This window comes from Oncorhynchus gorbuscha, unplaced genomic scaffold, assembly GCF_021184085.1.
Source record: "Oncorhynchus gorbuscha isolate QuinsamMale2020 ecotype Even-year unplaced genomic scaffold, OgorEven_v1.0 Un_scaffold_1411, whole genome shotgun sequence".
Classification (NCBI taxonomy): Eukaryota; Metazoa; Chordata; class Actinopteri; order Salmoniformes; family Salmonidae; genus Oncorhynchus; species Oncorhynchus gorbuscha.
The window spans coordinates 105,716-127,500 of NW_025746196.1; the positions used below are offsets into that span (position 1 = coordinate 105,716).

General features: G+C 47.0%; 1 long non-coding RNA gene across 1 annotated transcript in view; it reads right to left on the reverse strand.

Annotated features, from left to right (window-relative positions):
- Positions 1-11,330: 11,330 nt before the first annotated feature.
- LOC124022750 overlaps positions 11,331-21,785 on the reverse strand; it is a 22,604-nt gene continuing 12,149 nt past the window's right edge. The window contains exon 4 of the long non-coding RNA XR_006836622.1: positions 11,331-11,707. This is a non-coding gene — a long non-coding RNA (uncharacterized LOC124022750). The remainder of the gene's footprint in view (positions 11,708-21,785) is intronic.

Below are 21,785 nucleotides of genomic sequence, written 5' to 3' on the forward strand. Positions count from 1 at the left end.
ATATACAACATTACTCTGACTAGATAACTACCTGGAGTCATATACAACATTACTCTGACTAGACTAGATAACTACCACTAAAGAAATTTCACCCAAAAAACTCCCTCCCTCCACCTCTCTCTCATCCACCCTCCCTCCACCTCTCTCTCATCCATCCACCCTTTATCTCTCTCTCATCCTCCCTCCCTCCACCTCTCTCTCATCCATCCACCCTTTATCTCTCTCTCATCCTCCCTCCCTCTACCTCTCTCTCATCCACCCTCCCTCTACCTCTCTCTCATCCTCCCTCCCTCCCTCCACCTCTCTCTCATCCACCCTCCCTCCACCTCTCTCTCATCCACCCTCCCTCCACCTCTCTCTCATCCTCCCTCCCTCCACCTCTCTCATCCACCCTCCCTCTACCTCTCTCTCTCATCCACCCTCCCTCCACCTCTCTCACATCCTCCCTCCCTCCACCACTCTCTCATCCACCCTCCCTCCACCTCCCTCTCCACCTCTCTCTCATCCTCCCTCCCTCCACCTCTCTCTCATCCACCCTCCCTCCACCTCTCTCTCATCCTCCCTCCCTCCACCTCTCTCTCATCCACCCTCCCTCCACCTCTCTCTCATCCTCCCTCCCTCCACCTCTCTCATCCACCCTCCCTCTACCTCTCTCTCATCCACCCTCCCTCCACCTCTCTCACATCCTCCCTCCCTCCACCTCTCTCTCATCCACCCTCCCTCCACCTCTCTCTCATCCTCCCTCCCTCCACCTCTCTCTCATCCACCCTCCCTCCACCTCTCTCTCATCCTCCCTCCCTCCACCTCTCTCTCATCCACCCGCCCTCTACCTCTCTCTCATCCTCCCTCCCTCCACCTCTCTCTCATCCACCCTCCCTCCACCTCTCTCTCATCCACCCTCCCTCCACCTCTCTCTCTTAAATTAAACATTTTGTTATCGTTGCCATAGTGAAAACTAAAAGAAAAAACGATACAAATGAACAGTAAACATTACATTTACAAAAGTTCCAAAAAGCAATAGAGACATTTAAAATGTCATATTATGTCTCTTTCTCATCTCTCTCTCTCTCCTCCCTCTCTTCCTCCATTTCATTCCTCTTCACTAATCAACCAACCCAATTACCCAGATGCCCCAGCATCACCTCTCTACGGGAGCTCCGCAGGGCCAAAAAACACCAGCAGTGACTGACGCTAATTTGGATGACTTTTTGCCCTGTTTTTAACTACCGATGTTTTCTCTCCCCCCTCCCTCTCTGTTCTCCCCCCTCCCTCTCTGTTCTCCCCCCTCCCTCTCTGTTCTCCAGCCTCCCTCTCTGTTCTCCCTCTCTGTTCTCCCTCCTCCCTCTCCCCCCTCCCTCTCTGTTCTCCCTCTTCCCTCTCTGTTCTCCCTCTCTGTTCTCCCTCTGTTCTCCCTCTGTTCTCCCTCTCTGTTCTCCCTCTCCCTCTCTGTTCTCCCTCCTCCCTCTCTGTTCTCCCTCCTCTGTTCTCCATCTCCCTCTCTGTTCTCCAGCCTCCCTCTCTGTTCTCCCTCCTCCCCTCCTCCCTCTCTGTTCTCCCCTCCCTCTCTGTTCTCCATCCTCCCTCTCCCCTCCCTCTCTGTTCTCCAGCCTCCCTCTCTGTTCTCCCTCTCTGTTCTCCCTCCTCCCTCTCCCTCTGTTCTCTCCCTCTCTGTTCTCCCTCTTCCCTCTCTGTTCTCCCTCTCTGTTCTCCCTCTCTGTTCTCCCCCCTCCCTCTCTGTTCTCCAGCCTCCCTCTCTGTTCTCCCTCTCTGTTCTCCCTCCTCCCTCTCTGTTCTCCCTCTCTCCCTCCCTCTCTGTTCTCCCTCCTCCCTCCTGTTCTCCCTCTCTGTTCTCCCTCTCTGTTCTCCCTGTTCTCCCTCTGTTCTCCCTCTCTGTTCTCCCTCCCTCCTCTCTGTTCTCCCTCTCTGTTCTCCCTCCCTCTCTGTTCTCCCTCTCTGTTCTCCCTCTCCCTCTCTGTTCTCCCTCCCCTCTCTGTTCTCCCTCCTCCCTCTCTGTTCTCCCTCCTCCCTCTCTGTTCCCTCCTCCCTCTCTGTTCTCCCTCTCTGTTCTCCCTCTCTCCCTCCTCCCTCTGTTCTCCCTCCTCCCTCTCTGTTCTCCTCCTCTCTCTGTTCTCCCTCCTCCTCTCTGTTCTCCCTCCTCCCTCTCTGTTCTCCCTCCTCCCTCTCTGTTCTCCCTCCTCCCTCTCTGTTCTCCCTCCTCCCTCTCTGTTCTCCCTCTCTGTTCTCCCTCTCTGTTCTCCCTCTCTGTTCTCCCTCCTCCCTCTCTGTTCTCCCTCCTCCCTCTCTGTTCTCCCTCCTCCCTCTCTGTTCTCCCTCTCTGTTCTCCCTCCTCCCTCTCTGTTCTCCCTCTCTGTTCTCCCTCTCTGTTCTCCCTCTCTGTTCTCCCTCTCTGTTCTCCCTCCTCCCTCTCTGTTCTCCCTCCTCTCCCTCTCTGTTCTCCCTCCTCCCTCTCTGTTCTCCCTCTCTGTTCTCCCTCCTCCCTCTCTGTTCTCCCTCTCTGTTCTCCCTCTCTGTTCTCCCTCTCTGTTCTCCCTCCTCCCTCTGTTCTCCCTCTCTGTTCTCCCTCCCCTCTCTGTTCTCCCTCTCTGTTCTCCCTCCCCCTCTCTGTTCTCCCTCTCTGTTCTCCCTCCTCCCTCTCTGTTCTCTCCCTCTCTGTTCTCCCTCTCTGTTCTCCCTCCTCCCTCTCCCTCTCTGTTCTCCCTCCTCCCTCTCTGTTCTCCCTCTCTGTTCTCCCTCCTCCCTCTCTGTTCTCCCTCCTCCCTCTCTGTTCTCCCTCCTCCCCTCTCTGTTCTCCCTCCTCTCTGTTCTCCCTCTCTGTTCTCCCTCCCTCTGTTCTCCCTCCTCTCCTCTCTGTTCTCCCTCTCCCTCTCTGTTCTCCCTCTCTGTTCTCCCTCTCTGTTCTCCCTCTCTGTTCTCCCTCTCTCTCCCTCTCTGTCTGTTCTCCCTCCTCCCTCTCTGTTCTCCCTCTCTGTTCTCCCTCTCTGTTCTCCTCTCTGTTCTCCCTCCTCCCTCTCTGTTCTCCCTCCTCCCTCTCTGTTCTCCCTCTCTCTCTGTTCTCCCTCCTCTCCTCTCTGTTCTCCCTCTCCCTCTCTGTTCTCCCTCCTCCCTCTCTGTTCTCCCTCCTCCTCTGTTCTCCTCTCTGTTCTCCCTCTCTGTTCTCCCTCTCCCTCTCTGTTCTCCCTCCTCCCTCTCTGTTCTCCCTCTCTGTTCTCCCTCCTCCCTCTCTGTTCTCCCTCTGTTCTCCCTCCCTCTCTGTTCTCCCTCCTCCCTCTCTGTTCTCTCCCTGTTCTCCTCTCTTTCTCCCTCTCTGTTCTCCCTCCTCCCTCTGTTCTCCCTCCTCCTCCCTCTCTGTTCTCCCTCTCCCTCTCTGTTCTCCCTCTCTGTTCTCCCTCTCTGTTCTCCCTCTCTGTTCTCCCTCTCTGTTCTCCCTCCTCCCTCTCTGTTCTCCCTCCTCCCTCTCTGTTCTCCCTCCTCCCTCTCTGTTCTCCCTCTCTGTTCTCCCTCTCTGTTCTCCCTCCTCCCTCTCTGTTCTCCCTCTCTGTTCTCCCTCCTCCCTCTCTGTTCTCCCTCTCTGTTCTCCCCTCCCTCTCTGTTCTCCCTCCTCCCTCTCTGTTCTCCCTCCTCCCTCTCTGTTCTCCCTCCTCCCTCTCTGTTCTCCCTCTCTGTTCTCCCTCCTCCCTCTCTGTTCTCCCTCTCTGTTCTCCCTCTCTGTTCTCCCTCTCTGTTCTCCCTCCTCCCTCTCTGTTCTCCCTCCTCCCTCTCTGTTCTCCCTCCTCCCTCTCTGTTCTCCCTCCTCCCTCTCTGTTCTCCCTCTCTGTTCTCCCTCTCTGTTCTCCCTCTCTGTTCTCCCTCTCTGTTCTCCCCTCCCTCTGTTCTCCCTCCTCCCTCTCTGTTCTCCCTCCCCTCTCTCTGTTCTCCCTCTCTGTTCTCTCTCTGTTCTCCCTCCTGTTCTCCCTCTCTGTTCTCCCTCTCTGTTCTCCCTCTCTGTTCTCCCTCTCCCTCTCTGTTCTCCCTCTCTGTTCTCCCTCTCTGTCTCTCCCCCTCCCTCTGTTCTCCCTCCCTCCCTCTGTTCTCCCTCCTCCCTCCTGTCTGTCCCTCTCTGTTCTCCCTCTCTGTTCTCCCTCCTCCCCTCTCTGTTCTCCCTCTCTGTTCTCCCTCTCTCTCTGTTCTCCCTCTCTGTTCTCCCTCTCTCCCTCTCTGTTCTCCCTCCTCCCTCTCTGTTCTCCCTCCTCTGTTCTCCCTCCTTCTCCCTCTCTGTTCTCCCTCTCTGTTCTCCCTCTCTGTTCTCCCTCCCCCTCTCTGTTCTCCCTCCTCTCTCTGTTCTCCCTCCTCCCTCTCTGTTCTCCCTCCTCCCTGTCTGTTCTCCCTCCCTCTCTGTTCTCCCTCTCTCCCCTCTCTGTTCTCCCTCCTCCCTCTCTGTTCTCCCTCCTCCCTCTCTGTTCTCCCTCCTCCCTCTCTGTTCTCCCTCCTCCCTCTCTGTTCTCCCTCCTCCCTCTCTGTTCTCCCTCCTCCCTCTGTTCTCCCTCCCTCCCTCTCTGTTCTCCCCTCCCTCTGTTCTCCCTCCTCCCTCTCTGTTCTCCCTCTCTCTCTGTTCTCCCTCCCCCTCTCTGTTCTCCCTCTCTGTTCTCCCTCCTCCCTCTCTTCTCCCTCCTCCCTCTCTGTTCTCCCTCTCTGTTCTCCCCCCTCCCTCTCTGTTCTCCCTCTCTGTTCTCCCTCTCTGTTCTCCCTCTCTCTCCTCTCTGTTCTCCCTCCTCCCTCTCTGTTCTCCCTCTCTGTTCTCCCTCTCTGTTCTCCCTCTCTGTTCTCCCTCTCTGTTCTCCCTCCTCCCTCTCTGTTCTCCCTCTCTGTTCTCCCTCTCTGTTCTCCCTCTCTGTTCTCCCTCTCTGTTCTCCCTCCTCCCTCTCTGTTCTCCCTCCTCCCTCTCTGTTCTCCCTCTCTGTTCTCCCTCTCTGTTCTCCCTCTCTGTTCTCCCTCCTCCCTCTCTGTTCTCCCTCCTCCCTCTCTGTTCTCCCTCTCTGTTCTCCCTCCTCCCTCTCTGTTCTCCCTCTCTGTTCTCCCCTCCTGTTCTCCCTCTCTGTTCTCCCCCTCCCTCTCTGTTCTCCCTCCTCCCTCTCTGTTCTCCCTCTCTGTTCTCCCTCTCTGTTCTCCCTCTCTGTTCTCCCTCCTCCCTCTCTGTTCTCCCTCTCTGTTCTCCCTCTCTGTTCTCCCTCTCTGTTCTCCCTCTCTGTTCTCCCTCTCTGTTCTCCCTCTCTGTTCTCCCTCTCTGTTCTCCCTCTCTGTTCTCCCTCCTCCCTCTCTGTTCTCCCTCCTCCCTCTCTGTTCTCCCTCTCTGTTCTCCCTCTCTGTTCTCCCTCCTCCCTCTCTGTTCTCCCTCTCTGTTCTCCCCCCTCCCTCTCTGTTCTCCCTCTCTGTTCTCCCTCTCTGTTCTCCCTCCTCCCTCTCTGTTCTCCCTCTCTGTTCTCCCCCCCTCCCTCTCTGTTCTCCCTCTCTGTTCTCCTCTCTGTTCTCCCTCCTCTGTTCTCCCTCCTCCCTCTCTGTTTCTCCCTCTCTCCCTCTCTGTTCTCCCTCTCTCCCTCTCTGTTCTCCCTCCTCCCTCTCTGTTCTCCCTCTCTGTTCTCCCTCCCTCTCTGTTCTCCCTCTCCCTCTCTGTTCTCCCTCTCTGTTCTCCCTCCTCTCCTCTCTGTTCTCCCTCTCTCCCTCTCTGTTCTCCCTCCCTCTGTTCTCCCTCCTCTCTTCTCCCTCTCTGTTCTCCCTCCTCCCTCTCTGTTCTCCCTCTCTGTTCTCCCTCTCTGTTCTCCCTCCTCCCTCTCTGTTCTCCCTCTCTGTTCTCCCTCTCTGTTCTCCCTCCTCCCTCTCTGTTGTCCATCCTCCCTCTCTGTGCTCCCTCTCTGTTCTCCCTCCTCCCTCTCTGTTCTCCCTCCTCCCTCTCTGTTCTCCATCCTTCCTCTCTGTTCTCCCTCCTCCCTCTCTGTTCTCCCTCTCTGTTCTCCAGCCTCCCTCTCTGTTCTCCCTCTCTGTTCTCCCTCCTCCCTCTCTGTTCTCCCTCCTCCTCTCGTCTCTCAGAAGGAGCGCAGATACAAAAGAATTAGAGATGGGGTGTCAGATTAATGTTATGTAATATGTAATTGGGGCGTAAGAAGGAGGGGAGACAAGAGAGGGAAGGGAGGAAGGAGAGAGGTAAAGAGGGGTGCTCCAAGGCCATGGATTTGATTGGCTAACTAAGTGGCTCAGTTTGACCTCTAACCCCTGTGTGATGTGATAGGGTGTCTCTCAGAGGAGGGGGGTGTGGATGGATGGTGGTGGGGTTGAATAATACATAACTTAGCTTGAGAGAGAGAAAGAGAGACAGACAGACAGAGAGAGAGAGAGAGAGAGAGAGAGAGAGAGAGAGAGAGAGAGAGAGAGAGAGAGAGAGAGAGAGAGAGAGAGAGAGAGAGAGAGAGAGAGAGAGAGAGAGAGAGAGAGAGAGAGAGAGAGATTGGATAGAAGAGAGAGAGAGAGAGAGAGAGATTGGATAGAAGAGAGAGAGAGAGAGAGAGAGATTGATAGAAGAGAGAGAGAGAGAGAGAGAGATTGGATAGAAGAGAGAGAGAGAGAGAGAGATTGGATAGAAGAGAGAGAGAGAGAGAGAGAGAGAGAGAGAGAGAGAGAGAGAGAGAGAGAGAACTTTTAGAAGTTGAGCTTTATAAAGATATATATGTGGCTAAACTAGGAACACAGTGACACACAGAGACCCGTCTCAGCTGGTCCTACAAAGCTATTCCCAGGCCGTGGCACCCCGGGGGATGTTGGTTGGCAAAGACCCAAACGACACACACACACACACACTGTTCTGGTGTCCTGGGCACTCACCCAAACCCTGGGCAGTTTAGTGTTTCAAGCTGTGTGTGTTTGTGTCCAGCTTAAGTGCTGTTCACCGTGTTGTCTTCATGTCGCCGCTTGTGTTCTATTATCACCCTCCCCCCGCTACAACCCCTTCTTGGACTGGGCCACCGGCCAACTGAGCTGTGCCGGGAGGCGCCATTGTCCCTGGCGGGGGGCGTGTGGGGATGTGTGGGTCCCAGCAGTGCTCTAGCCTCCCTGGTAGTTAATTGATTAATGTCACTGATTGACTGGACATGTTACGCACCTGCTGTCCCAGGTGGGGGGTTTCTGACTTGTTCTCTCTCTCTCTGTCTCTGTCTCTGTCTCTGTCTCTGTCTCTCTCTCTCTCTCTCTGTCTCTGTCTCTGTCTGTCTCTGTCTCTGTCTCTGTCTCTCTGTCTCTGTCTCTGTCTCTCTCTCTCTCTGTCTCTCTGTCTCTGTCTCTGTCTCTCTCTCTCTCGCTCTCTGTCTCTGTCTCTTTCTCTCTCTGTCTCTGTCTCTGTCTCTCTCTCTCTCGCTCTCTCTCTGTCTCTCTGTCTCTGTCTCTGTCTCTGTCTCTCTGTCTCTGTCTCTGTCTCTCTTTCTCTTTCTCTCTCTCTCTTTGTCTGTTGTCTGTGTGTGTTGTGTGTGTGTGTGTGTGTGTGTGTGTGTGTGTGTGTGTGTGTGTGTGTGTGTGTGTGTGTGTGTGTGTGTGTGTGTGTGTGTGTGTGTGTGTGTGTGTGTGTGTGTGTGTGTGTGTGTGTGTGTGTGTGTGTTGGTAGATGAAAGGACAACATGGACCCAGAACATTTGAACTGTTTAAAAAAAAAAACTTTTATTCTGAAGAACCCAATAAAATTATGGCAAATATTTACAAATAATGACTTTGTTTCTTCACGGTACATAAATCCACGATTCACAAAACACACACACACACACACACACACACACTGTTGAACAGGAGGACAGATGCACACATTAGAATCTGGCATAAATCACACCCTATTCCTTTTTGTAGTGCACTACTTTTCAATAGAAGTACACTATTATATAAAAGAGAATTTTAAGGTGTTATTTAGGACCAGCACCATAGACTGATTGTGACAATAGATGCACCCAGCGAACTGCAAGTCAACATTTTCACAGAACAAATCAACCCCATAAAACTAAAAAATAATATTATAATCATTATTATTAACAATAACAACAGTTATATATATAAAAAAAAAAATAAGCATAATATCAAAGTCACTTTATTTAATTCCGGTTTTACAGAACAAAATTTGAAAAAAAAATTTTTTTGAAAAATAAAAAAGAGAGAAATTCAGTGACGTGATATCTTTGGCAAATTGGCAGAAAAAATACATTCAAATATTAAGAAGAAGAAGAAGAAGAAGAAGAAGAAGAAGACGCCACAAAACAGAGAGAGAGAGAAGAAGAAGACGCCACAAAACTGAGAGAGAGAAGAAGAAGAAGAAGAAGAAGACGCCACAAAACAGAGAGAGAGAGAAGAAGAAGACGCCACAAAACAGAGAGAGAGAAGAAGAAGAAGAAGACGCCACAAAACAGAGACAGAGAGAAGAAGAAGCAAGGTTTTGTTTTTTGACACAACTAGAAAATTTGAATTAAAAAGAAAATACAAATTTTTCTTTTAAAATAAGTATTTTTTTCTCTCCATTTTGACATTGTTTTTAAATCGTCCCCCTTTCCACAATATTGAAGTTTTTTTAATTAATATTTTCAGTTATTTTGTATTTTAATTATTAGTTTTTTGTTATGTAACAAGTTTTGTTACACTGATATAAGTGTGAGGAAAATGTATCTTTAGTTTACAACAGGCTTTAGACTCAGGCTTTGGTGAAGGCTACAGATATGTTTTCATTCTCAACTCTGGAGGGAATTCTCTCCTTTCATTTAGATACAAAAAAAAATAAAAAATAAATGTAAAACCAAATTTAGCATTTAGCATTTAAACAAAAAACATTTTCATCATCTTAACGTTTTTTGTTGTCTTTTAAATGTGAAAAAGGTTTTAAAAAACACGTTTTGACAGGAAGTTATGGAGCCGAGGACGCTCTATGTTGTCAGATTGTTTTGAAAAGGCCACAGTTTTCTGTGTGGAAGGTTTTCCCAGCAGACCCTGGTCAAATGGAGGGTACTACTGTACGGTGACATTTAGTTGAGGACATTTATTTTGTTTTATTTATTTTATTTATGTTTTCTGAAAGCTGAACCGTGAATAGATTCTAGATTAATATTATAATATTATAACGTTGATTTATTGTAAATAGAATTTTTGTGCCACTGATTTGTTGTTTGTTGTCGTCATGGTGATATTTAAATGTTGTGTTTTTTTTTTAGGAAGGCGTTTTTTAATTTTTTTTTATCTCGTATGGTTTTATATGGAGACACAAAAATGAAAAATATTAATAAATAATGATAAAATGTACATCAAATTATTATCAGATTTTAGTATGTAAATATTTAGGTTTAATCCTCCAGACAGAAGTGGGAGATACAATTGAAACTAACCAAGATAATGACTGAATTGTTTGCTGGGAAATACAATAGAAACTAACCAAGATAATGACTGAATTGTTTGCTGGGAGATACAATGGAAACTAACCAAGATAATGACTGAATTGTTTGCTGGGAAATACAATAGAAACTAACCAAGATAATGACTGAATTGTTTGCTGGGAGATACAATGGAAACTAACCAAGATAATGACTGAATTGTTTGCTGGGAGATACAGTAGAAACTAACCAAGATAATGACTGAATTGTTTGCTGGGAGATACAATTGAAACTAACCAAGATAATGACTGAATTGTTTGCTGGGAGATACAATGGAAACTAACCAAGATAATGACTGAATTGTTTGCTGGGAGATACAGTAGAAACTAACCAAGATAATGACTGAATTGTTTGCTGGGAGATACAGTAGAAACTAACCAAGATAATGACTGAATTGTTTGCTGGGAGATACAGTAGAAACTAACCAAGATAATGACTGAATGAATTGTTTGCTGGGAGATACAATGGAAACTAACCAAGATAATGACTGAATTGTTTGCTGGGAGATACAATTGAAACTAACCAAGATAATGACTGAATTGTTTGCTGGGAAATACAATAGAAACTAACCAAGATAATGACTGAATTGTTTGCTGGGAGATACAGTAGAAACTAACCAAGATAATGACTGAATTGTTTGCTGGGAGATACAGTAGAAACTAACCAAGATAATGACTGAATTGTTTGCTGGGAGATACAGTAGAAACTAACCAAGATAATGACTGAATTGTTTGCTGGGATATACAGTAGAAACTAACCAAGATAATGACTGAATTGTTTGCTGGGAGATACAGTAGAAACTAACCAAGATAATGACTGAATTGTTTGCTGGGATATACAGTAGAAACTAACGAAGATAATGACTGAATTGTTTGCTGGGAGATACAGTAGAAACTAACCAAGATAATGACTGAATTGTTTGCTGGGAGATACAATAGAAACTAACCAAGATAATGACTGAATTGTTTGCTGGGAGATACAGTAGAAACTAACCAAGATAATGACTGAATTGTTTGCTGGGAGATACAGTAGAAACTAACCAAGATAATGACTGAATTGTTTGCTGGGAGATACAGTAGAAACTAACCAAGATAATGACTGAATTGTTTGCTGGGAGATACAGTAGAAACTAACCAAGATAATGACTGAATTGTTTGCTGGGAGATACAATGGAAACTAACCAAGATAATGACTGAATTGTTTGCTGGGAGATACAGTAGAAACTAACCAAGATAATGACTGAATTGTTTGCTGGGAGATACAATGGAATCTAACCAAGATAATGACTCAATTGTTTGCTGGGAGATACAGTAGAAACTAACCAAGATAATGACTGAATTGTTTGCTGGGAGATACAGTAGAAACTAACCAAGATAATGACTGAATTGTTTGCTGGGAGATACAATGGAATCTAACCAAGATAATGACTGAATTGTTTGCTGGGAGATACAATGGAAACTAACCAAGATAATGAATTGTTTGCTGGGAGATACAGTAGAAACTAACCAAGATAATGACTGAATTGTTTGCTGGGAGATACAATGGAATCTAACCAAGATAATGACTGAATTGTTTGCTGGGAGATACAATGGAAACTAACCAAGATAATGAATTGTTTGCTGGGAGATACAGTAGAAACTAACCAAGATAATGACTGAATTGTTTGCTGGGAGATACAATGGAATCTAACCAAGATAATGACTGAATTGTTTGCTGGGAGATACAATGGAAACTAACCAAGATAATGAATTGTTTGCTGGGAGATACAGTAGAAACTAACCAAGATAATGACTGAATTGTTTGCTGGGAGATACAATGGAAACTAACCAAGATAATGACTGAATTGTTTGCTGGGAGATACAATGGAAACTAACCAAGATAATGACTGATAATGACTGATTGTTTGCGGTGGTAATACGATGAGAGAAATGATGCGTCTTGTCTTTAGAAAACAAAGACTATATATTTCTATTGTGTATGAAATGCATTTGAAGAGGTGATTTTGTTTTAAAAGGCATTGAAACAAGTCCAGGTAGAATACAGACAGAAACAGGAAGGTGTGTCAGAAAAGGGTTTGCCTTTGGAACGACCTCATTGGGTGTCACTAAGCAACCTATTCCCTATATAGTGCACTGTTGCCCCATTGGGCCCTGGTCAAAAGTAGTGCACTACGTAGGGGTGTCATTTGGGATGCACGACCCTGATTCTTTTCCCTTTCCAGCCCTCCAGGTTCTGACAGAACGGTGAATATTATCATATTATTATGAGATCTGAAAAGCCAAAGAAGAGACAGGGATTATTATTACTGTCAGGAGGAGGAGGAGGAGGAGGAGGAGGAAGAGGAGAAGAAAGAGAAGGAGGAGGAGGAAGAGGTGGTGGAGGAGGAGAAGGAGAAGAAGGAGGAGGAGGAGGAGGAGAAGGAGGAGGAGGAGGAGGAGGAGGAGGAGGAGGAGGAGGAGGAGGAGGAGGAGGAGGAGGAGGAGGAGGAGAAGGAGGAAGGAGGAGGGTGGAGGAGGAGGAGAAGAAGGAGGAGGAGGGGCAGGAGGAGGAGAAGGAGAAAGAGGAGAAGGAGGAGGAGGAGGAGAAGAAGAAAGAGAAGGAGGAGGAGGAGGGGGAGGAGGAGGAGAAGAAGGAGGAGGAGGGGCAGGAGGAGGAGAAGGGGGAGGAGGAGAAGGAGAAGAAGGAGGAGGAGGGTGAGGAGGAGGAGGAGGAGGAGGAGAGAAGGGAGGAGGAGGAGGAGAAGAAGGAGGGGGAGGAGGAGGAGGAGGGAGAGGAGGTGGAGGAGGAGAAGGAGGAGAAGGAGGATGAGGAGGAGGAGGGGGGAGGAGGAGGGGTGGAGGAGGAGGAGAAGAAGGAGGAGGAGGAGGAGGAGGGGCAGGAGGAGGAGAATGAGAAGGGGGAGGAGGAGGAGAAGGAGAAGAAGGAGGAAGAGGAGGAGGGTGAGGAGGAGGAGGAGGAGGAGGAGAAGAAGGAGGAGGAGGAGGAGGAGGAGAAGGAGGGGGGGGAGGAGGTGAGGGAGGAGGAGGAGGAGGAGGAGAAGAAAGAGAAGAAGGAGGGGCAGGAGGAGGAGAAGGAGAAGAAGGAGAAGGAGGAGGAGGAGAAGGAGGGGGAGGAGGATGAGGAGGAGGAGAAGGAGAAGAAGGAGGAGGAGGAGGAGAAGGAGGGGGAGGAGGGGAGGAGGAGGAGGAGAAGGAGGAGGAGGAGGAGAAGGAGGAGAAGGAGGAGGAGAAGGAAAAGAAGAAAGAGAAGAAGGAGGAGAAGGAGAAGGAGGAGGGGCAGGAGGAGAAGAAGGAGAAGGAGGAGGGGGAGGAGGAGGAGGGGGAGGAGGGGGAGGAGAATGAGGAGATGGAGGAGGGGGAGGATGTTGAGGAGGAAGAGAAGGAGGTTGAGGAGGAAGAGGAGGAGGGGGAGGAGAAGGAGGGGGAGGATGTTGAGGAGGAGGGGGGGAGAAGGAGGAGGAGGAGGGAGAGGAGGAGGAGGAGTAGAAGGAGGAGAAGGAGTAGGAGAAGAAAATCAAAAATATTAAATAGAGAGGTCAGCAGAATGGAACAGCTTAATATCCTCCTAAGAGGAGGGGGGCAGGACAGTGGAGGGGGAGATATGATGAGATTAGGTGAAGGAGGAGGACAGGACAGAGGAGGAGGAGATATGATGAGATTAGGTGAAGGAGAGGGACAGGACAGAGGAGGAGGGCAGGACAGTGGAGGGGGAGATATGATGAGATTAGGTGAAGGAGGAGGACAGGACAGAGGAGGAGGAGATATGATGAGATTAGGTGAAGGAGGAGGACAGGACAGAGGAGGGGGAGATATGATGAGATTAGGTGAAGGAGGAGGACAGGACAGAGGAGGAGGAGATATGATGAGATTAGGTGAAGGAGGGGGACAGGACAGAGGAGGAGGACAGGACAGAGGAGGAGGAGATATGATGAGATTAGGTGAAGGAGGGGGACAGGACAGAGGAGGAGGACAGGACAGAGGAGGAGGAGATATGATGAGATTAGGTGAAGGAGGGGGACAGGACAGAGGAGGAGGAGATATGATGAGATTAGGTGAAGGAGGGGGACAGGACAGAGGAGGAGGACAGGACAGAGGAGGAGGAGATATGATGAGATTAGGTGAAGGAGGGGGACAGGACAGAGGAGGAGGACAGGACAGAGGAGGAGGAGATATGATGAGATTAGGTGAAGGGGGGGACAGGACAGAGGAGGGGGACAGGACAGAGGAGGAGGAGATATGATGAGATTAGGTGAAGGGGGGGACAGGACAGAGGAGGGGGACAGGACAGAGGAGGAGGAGATATGATGAGATTAGGTGAAGGAGGAGGACAGGACAGAGGAGGAGGAGATATGATGAGATTAGGTGAAGGAGGGGGAAAGAAAGCTATGGAGATTATAAAGAGAGAGAGAAAGACAGAGAGATAGAGGAGAGAGAGGCAGAAAGATAGGAGAGGTAAAGAGAGAGGAGGAGAGGAGAGGGGAAAGGGAGAGCGAGAGACAGAGAGATAGAGGAGAGAGAGACAGAAAGATAGGATAGGATAGGTAAAGAGAGAGGAGGAGAGGGGAAAGGGAGAGCGAGAGATAGAGGAGAGAGAGACAGAAAGATAGGATAGGATAGGATAGGTAAAGAGAGAGGAGGAGAAGGGAAAAGGGAGAGCGAGAGATAGAGGAGAGAGAGACAGAAAGATAGGATAGGATAGGATAGGTAAAGAGAGAGGAGGAGAGGGGAAAGGGAGAGCGAGAGATAGAGGAGAGAGAGACAGAAAGATAGGATAGGATAGGATAGGTAAAGAGAGAGGAGGAGAGGGGAAAGGGAGAGCGAGAGATAGAGGAGATGCAAAGAGAGAGAAATAGAGAGACAGGCAGGAGAAGGAGAGAGGGAGCAGGGAGAGGTTGTGATGGAACAGCAGGTTGTGTCTCCTCTGGGGACAGGAGGTTTCACCGCTCTGCAGAGGACAAAGGGAGTGTGTGTATGTGTGTGTCGTGTGTGTGTGGCCCCTGCCCCACTGTGCGGTACAGTACCACCCACAATGACAGACCCTCAATGTCACGCCTGTCAATCAAAAAGACCCCTCGACGAATGGAAACCCTCCCTCTCTGTCCGTGAGCCAATGAGGTCAGAGCAATGGCAAGATGTGTTCCAGAACTATACAATGGTCACGTTCCAAATGGCACCATGTACGCTTTATAGTGACAACAACTCATAGGACCCTGGTCTGTAGTAGTACACTATATAGGGAATAGGGCTCTGGTCTATAGTAGTACACTATATAGGGAATAGGGCCCTGGTCTAAAGTAGTATCCTTTATAGTGACAACAACTCCTAGGACCCTGGTCTAAAGTAGTACCCATTATAGTGACAACAACTCATAGGACCCTGGTCTAAAGTAGTACCCTTTATAGTGACAATAACTCATAGGACCCTGGTCTACAGTAGTGCACTATATAGGCAATAGGGCTCTGGTCTAAAGTAGTGCACTATATAGGCAATAGGGCTCTGGTCTAAAGTAGTACCACTATATAGGGAATAGGGCTCTGGTCTATAGTAGTACCACTATATAGGGAATAGGGCTCTGGTCTATAGTAGTACCACTATATAGGGAATAGGGCTCTGGTCTATAGTAGTACCACTATATAGGGAATAGGGCTCTGGTCTATAGTAGTACCACTATATAGGGAATAGGGCTCTGGTCTATAGTAGTACCACTATATAGGGAATAGGGCTCTGGTCTATAGTAGTACCACTATATAGGGAATAGGGCTCTGGTCTATAGTAGTACCACTATATAGGGAATAGGGCTCTGGTCACTAGTAGTACCACTATATAGGGAATAGGGCTCTGGTCTATAGTAGTACCACTATATAGGGAATAGGGCTCTGGTAGTAGTTCACTATATAGGGAATAGGGCTCTGGTAGTAGTTCACTATATAGGGAATAGGGCTCTGGTCTATAGTAGTACCACTATATAGGGAATAGGGCTCTGGTCTATAGTAGTACCACTATATAGGGAATAGGGCTCTGGTCTATAGTAGTACCACTATATAGGGAATAGGGCTCTGGTCTATAGTAGTACCACTATATAGGGAATAGGGCTCTGGTCTATAGTAGTACCACTATATAGGGAATAGGGCTCTGGTCTATAGTAGTACCACTATATAGGGAATAGGGCTCTGGTCTATAGTAGTACCACTATATAGGGAATAGGGCTCTGGTCTATAGTAGTACCACTATATAGGGAATAGGGCTCTGGTCTATAGTAGTACCACTATATAGGGAATAGGGCTCTGGTCTATAGTAGTACCACTATATAGGGAATAGGGCTCTGGTCACTAGTAGTACCACTATATAGGGAATAGGGCTCTGGTCTATAGTAGTACCACTATATAGGGAATAGGGCTCTGGTAGTAGTTCACTATATAGGGAATAGGGCTCTGGTAGTAGTTCACTATATAGGGAATAGGGCTCTGGTCTATAGTAGTACCACTATATAGGGAATAGGGCTCTGGTCTATAGTAGTACCACTATATAGGGAATAGGGCTCTGGTCTATAGTAGTACCACTATATAGGGAATAGGGCTCTGGTCTATAGTAGTACCACTATATAGGGAATAGGACTCTGGTCTATAGTAGTACCACTATATAGGGAATAGGGCTCTGGTCTATAGTAGTACCACTATATAGGGAATAGGGCTCTGGTCTATAGTAGTGCACTATATAGGGAATAGGGCTCTGGTCTATAGTAGTGTACTATATAGGGAATAGGGCTCTGGTCTATAGTAGTACCACTATATAGGGAATAGGGCTCTGGTCTATAGTAGTCCACTATATAGGGAATAGGGCTCTGGTCTATAGTAGTACCACTATATAGGGAATAGGGCTCTGGTCTATAGTAGTACCACTATATAGGGAATAGGGCTCTGGTCTATAGTACTATATAGGGAATAGGGCTCTGGTCACTAGTAGTAGGGAATAGGGCTCTGGTCTATAGTAGTACCACTATATAGGGAATAGGGCTCTGGTCACTAGTAGTTCACTATATAGGGAATAGGGCTCTGGTCTATAGTAGTGCACTATATAGGGAATAGGGCCCTGGTCTAAAGTAGTACCACTATATAGGGAATAGGGCTCTGGTCTATAGTAGTACCACTATATAGGGAATAGGGCCCTGGTCTATAGTAGTACCACTATATAGGGAATAGGGCTCTGGTCTATAGTAGTACCACTATATAGGGAATAGGGCTCTGGTCTATAGTAGTACCACTATAGAGGGAATAGGGCTCTGGTAGTAGTTCACTATATAGGGAATAGGGCTCTGGTAGTAGTTCACTATATAGGGAATAGGGCTCTGGTCTATAGTAGTTCACTATATAGGGAATAGGGCTCTGGTCTATAGTAGTACCACTATAGAGGGAATAGGGCTCTGGTCTATAGTAGTACCACTATATAGGGAATAGGGCTCTGGTAGTAGTTCACTATATAGGGAATAGGGCTCTGGTCTATAGTAGTACCACTATATAGGGAATAGGGCTCTGGTCTATAGTAGTACCACTATAGAGGGAATAGGGCTCTGGTAGTAGTTCACTATATAGGGAATAGGGCTCTGGTAGTAGTTCACTATATAGGGAATAGGGCTCTGGTCTATAGTAGTTCACTATATAGGGAATAGGGCTCTGGTCTATAGTAGTACCACTATAGAGGGAATAGGGCTCTGGTCTATAGTAGTACCACTATATAGGGAATAGGGCTCTGGTAGTAGTTCACTATATAGGGAATAGGGCTCTGGTCTATAGTAGTACCACTATATAGGGAATAGGGCTCTGGTAGTAGTTCACTATATAGGGAATAGGGCTCTGGTCTATAGTAGTTCACTATATAGGGAATAGGGCTCTGGTCTATAGTAGTACCACTATATAGGGAATAGGGCTCTGGTAGTAGTTCACTATATAGGGAATAGGGCTCTGGTCTATAGTAGTTCACTATATAGGGAATAGGGCTCTGGTCTATAGTAGTACCACTATATAGGGAATAGGGCTCTGGTCTATAGTAGTACCACTATAGAGGGAATAGGGCTCTGGTCTATAGTAGTACCACTATATAGGGAATAGGGCTCTGGTCTATAGTAGTACCACTATAGAGGGAATAGGGCCCTGGTCTATAGTAGTACCACTATATAGGGAATAGGGCCCTGGTCTATAGTAGTACCACTATATAGGGAATAGGGCTCTGGTCTATAGTAGTACCACTATATAGGGAATAGGGCTCTGGTCTATAGTAGTACCACTATATAGGGAATAGGGCTCTGGTCTATAGTAGTACCACTATAGAGGGAATAGGGCTCTGGTCTATAGTAGTACCACTATATAGGGAATAGGGCTCTGGTCTATAGTAGTACCACTATATAGGGAATAGGGCTCTGGTCTATAGTAGTACCACTATATAGGGAATAGGGCTCTGGTCTATAGTAGTACCACTATATAGGGAATAGGGCTCTGGTAGTAGTTCACTATATAGGGAATAGTGCTCTGGTCTATAGTAGTACCACTATATAGGGAATAGGGCTCTGGTAGTAGTTCACTATATAGGGAATAGGGCTCTGGTAGTAGTTCACTATATAGGGAATAGGGCTCTGGTAGTAGTTCACCATATAGTGTGCTATTTTAGGACTCCGCCTCTTGTGTAGTTGAGTTGAAGGGCTTTAGATGGATTGGAGATGGAGACAATGATTCACTTCCTGTCTGTCCAACGGTCGATACTTCTTCAAATTGACACTAGCGAGGTGTGTGTGTGTGTGTGTGTGGACAGTGTGTGTGTGTGTGTGTGTGTGTGTGTGTGTGTGTGTGTGTGTGTGTGTGTGTGTGTGTGTGTGTGTGTGTGTGTGTGTGTGTGTGTGTGTGTGTGTGTGTGTGTGTGTGTGTGTGTGTGTGTGTGTGTGTGTGTGTGTGTGTGTATCTACAAAGAAAAAAGTCAAAGTCTTATGAGAATGAAGAAATACAGAGAAATAAAACTCTAGGAAGTAAAAGGAAAGAAAATAACAGACTGGAGGACCAGAGAAAGGTTCTGAGTTAAATAACAGACTGGAGGACCAGAGAAAGGTTCTGAGTTAAATAACAGACTGGAGGACCAGAGAAAGGTTCTGAGTTAAATAACAGACTGGAGGACCAGAGAAAGGTTCTGAGTTAAATAACAGACTGCAGGACCAGAGAAAGGTTCTGAGTTAAATAACAGACTGGAGGACCAGAGAAAGGTTCTGAGTTAAATAACAGACTGCAGGACCAGAGAAAGGTTCTGAGTTAAATAACAGACTGCAGGACCAGAGAAAGGTTCTGAGTTAAATAACAGACTGCAGGACCAGAGAAAGGTTCTGAGTTAAATAACAGACTGCAGGACCAGAGAAAGGTTCTGAGTTAAATAACAGACTGCAGGACCAGAGAAAGGTTCTGAGTTAAATAACAGACTGCAGGACCAGAGAAAGGTTCTGAGTTAAATAACAGACTGGAGGACCAGAGAAAGGTTCTGAGTTAAATAACAGACTGGAGGACCAGAGAAAGGTTCTGAGTTAAATAACAGACTGGAGGACCAGAGAAAGGTTCTGAGTTAAATAACAGACTGGAGGACCAGAGAAAGGTTCTGAGTTAAATAACAGACTGGAGGACCAGAGAAAGGTTCTGAGTTAAATAACAGACTGAAACCAGAGAAAGGTTCTGAGTTAAATAACAGACTGGAGGACCAGAGAAAGGTTCTGAGTTAAATAACAGACTGGAGGACCAGAGAAAGGTTCTGAGTTAAATAACAGACTGGAGGACCAGAGAAAGGTTCTGAGTTAAATAACAGACTGGAGGACCAGAGAAAGGTTCTGAGTTAAATAACAGACTGCAGGACCAGAGAAAGGTTCTGAGTTAAATAACAGACTGGAGGACCAGAGAAAGGTTCTGAGTTAAATAACAGACTGGAGGACCAGAGAAAGGTTCTGAGTTAAATAACAGACTGCAGGACCAGAGAAAGGTTCTGAGTTAAATAACAGACTGCAGGACCAGAGAAAGGTTCTGAGTTAAATAACAGACTGGAGGACCAGAGAAAGGTTCTGAGTTAAATAACAGACTGGAGGACCAGAGAAAGGTTCTGAGTTAAATAACAGACTGGAGGACCAGAGAAAGGTTCTGAGTTAAATAACAGACTGGAGGACCAGAGAAAGGTTCTGAGTTAAATAACAGACTGGAGGACCAGAGAAAGGTTCTGAGTTAAATAACAGACTGGAGGACCAGAGAAAGGTTCTGAGTTAAATAACAGACTGCAGGACCAGAGAAAGGTTCTGAGTTAAATAACAGACTGAAAGAGAAATTCTGATTAAATTTCAGACTGAGGACCAGAGAAAGTTTTTAAATTAAAGAGATATCAGGACACATTTAACAGACTGAGGACCAGAGAAAGTTTGAGTTAAATTAAAGACTGATATCAGATATATTTCTGAGTTAAATAACAGATGATCGACCAGAGATAGTTTTTAAATTAAAGAGATATCAGATATATTTCAGGTTCTGATAGTTTTAAATTAAAGAGATATCGGATATATTTAACAGACTGATCGACCAGAGATAGTTTTTAAATTAAGACTGGATACCAGAGATATAGTTTCACAGATGATCAGAGAATAGTTTTAAATTAAAGAGATATGGATATATTTCCAGAGAAAGGTGATCTGAGTTATAACCTAGGACCAGAGAAAGGTTCTGCTTAAACATGATTGTGTCTGGGGTTTCTGTGTTGATTAAAACTGGAGCCTGTCTGACTCTGAGTTTTTATAAGTTGCTGGCTAATATGCTAATTCTGCTCTAAAAGTCTGTATTTCTTATTTAAATCCCGACCTAATTCACTTCCTGTTCATTGTTTTAAATTAAAGAGATTATGATGATAGTGATAGTTTTAAATTAAAGAGATATCAGATATATTTCACGATGACCCAAGCCTGGATAGTTTTAAATGGGGAGATGTAGCCAAGTTCGTTTGGCTCCAGGAAAGAACCTCCATTAAAGCTCTAGATAGGGGCAGCCATTTTGTGTCTGTGTAGATCAGTGGCACTTGTTTTAGTGATGTGTGGTCTGTATCGGATATATTATAGTGATGTGTGGTCAGTAGGGAGTGTTATAGTGACGAGTGTGGTCAGTATATTTCAGTGTTATAGATGTGACGTGTGGTCAGATCAGTAGGGGTTTCTGTGTTATAGTGACATGTGGTCAGTAGGGGAGTTTTATAGTTGCTGGCTAATATGCTAATTCTGCTCTAAAAGTCTGTATTTCGATTGTGTCCCGACCTCAGTAGGGGAGTGTTATTGTGACGTGTGGTCAGTAGGGAGTGTTATAGTGACGCCTGTGGTCAGTAGGGGAGTGTTATAGTGACGTGTGGTCAGTAGGAAAGAAGTCCATTCGTGGTCAGTAGGGGAGTTTTGTGTCTGTGTGGTCAGTAGGGGAGTGTTATAGTGATGTGTGGTCAGTAGGGGAGTGTTATAGTGATGTGTGGTCAGTAGGGGAGTGTTATAGTGACGTGTGGTCAGTAGGGGAGTGTTATAGTGACGTGTGGTCAGTAGGGGAGTGTTATAGTGACGTGTGGTCAGTAGGGGAGTGTTATAGTGACGTGTGGTCAGTAGGGGAGTGTTATAGTGACGTGTGGTCAGTAGGGGAGTGTTATAGTGACGTGTGGTCAGTAGGGGAGTGTTATAGTGACGTGTGGTCAGTAGGGGAGTGTTATAGTGACGTGTGGTCAGTAGGGGAGTGTTATAGTGACGTGTGGTCAGTAGGGGAGTGTTATAGTGACGTGTGGTCAGTAGGGGAGTGTTATAGTGACGTGTGGTCAGTAGGGGAGTGTTATAGTGACGTGTGGTCAGTAGGGGAGTGTTATAGTGACGTGTGGTCAGTAGGGGAGTGTTATAGTGACGTGTGGTCAGTAGGGGAGTGTTATAGTGACGTGTGGTCAGTAGGGGAGTGTTATAGTGACGTGTGGTCAGTAGGGGAGTGTTATAGTGACGTGTGGTCAGTAGGGGAGTGTTATAGTGACGTGTGGTCAGTAGGGGAGTGTTATAGTGACGTGTGGTCAGTAGGGGAGTGTTATAGTGACGTGTGGTCAGTAGGGGAGTGTTATAGTGACGTGTGGTCAGTAGGGGAGTGTTATAGTGACGTGTGGTCAGTAGGGGAGTGTTATAGTGACGTGTGGTCAGTAGGGGAGTGTTATAGTGACGTGTGGTCAGTAGGGGAGTGTTATAGTGACGTGTGGTCAGTAGGGGAGTGTTATAGTGATGTGTGGTCAGTAGGGGAGTGTTATAGTGACGTGTGGTCAGTAGGGGAGTGTTATAGTGACG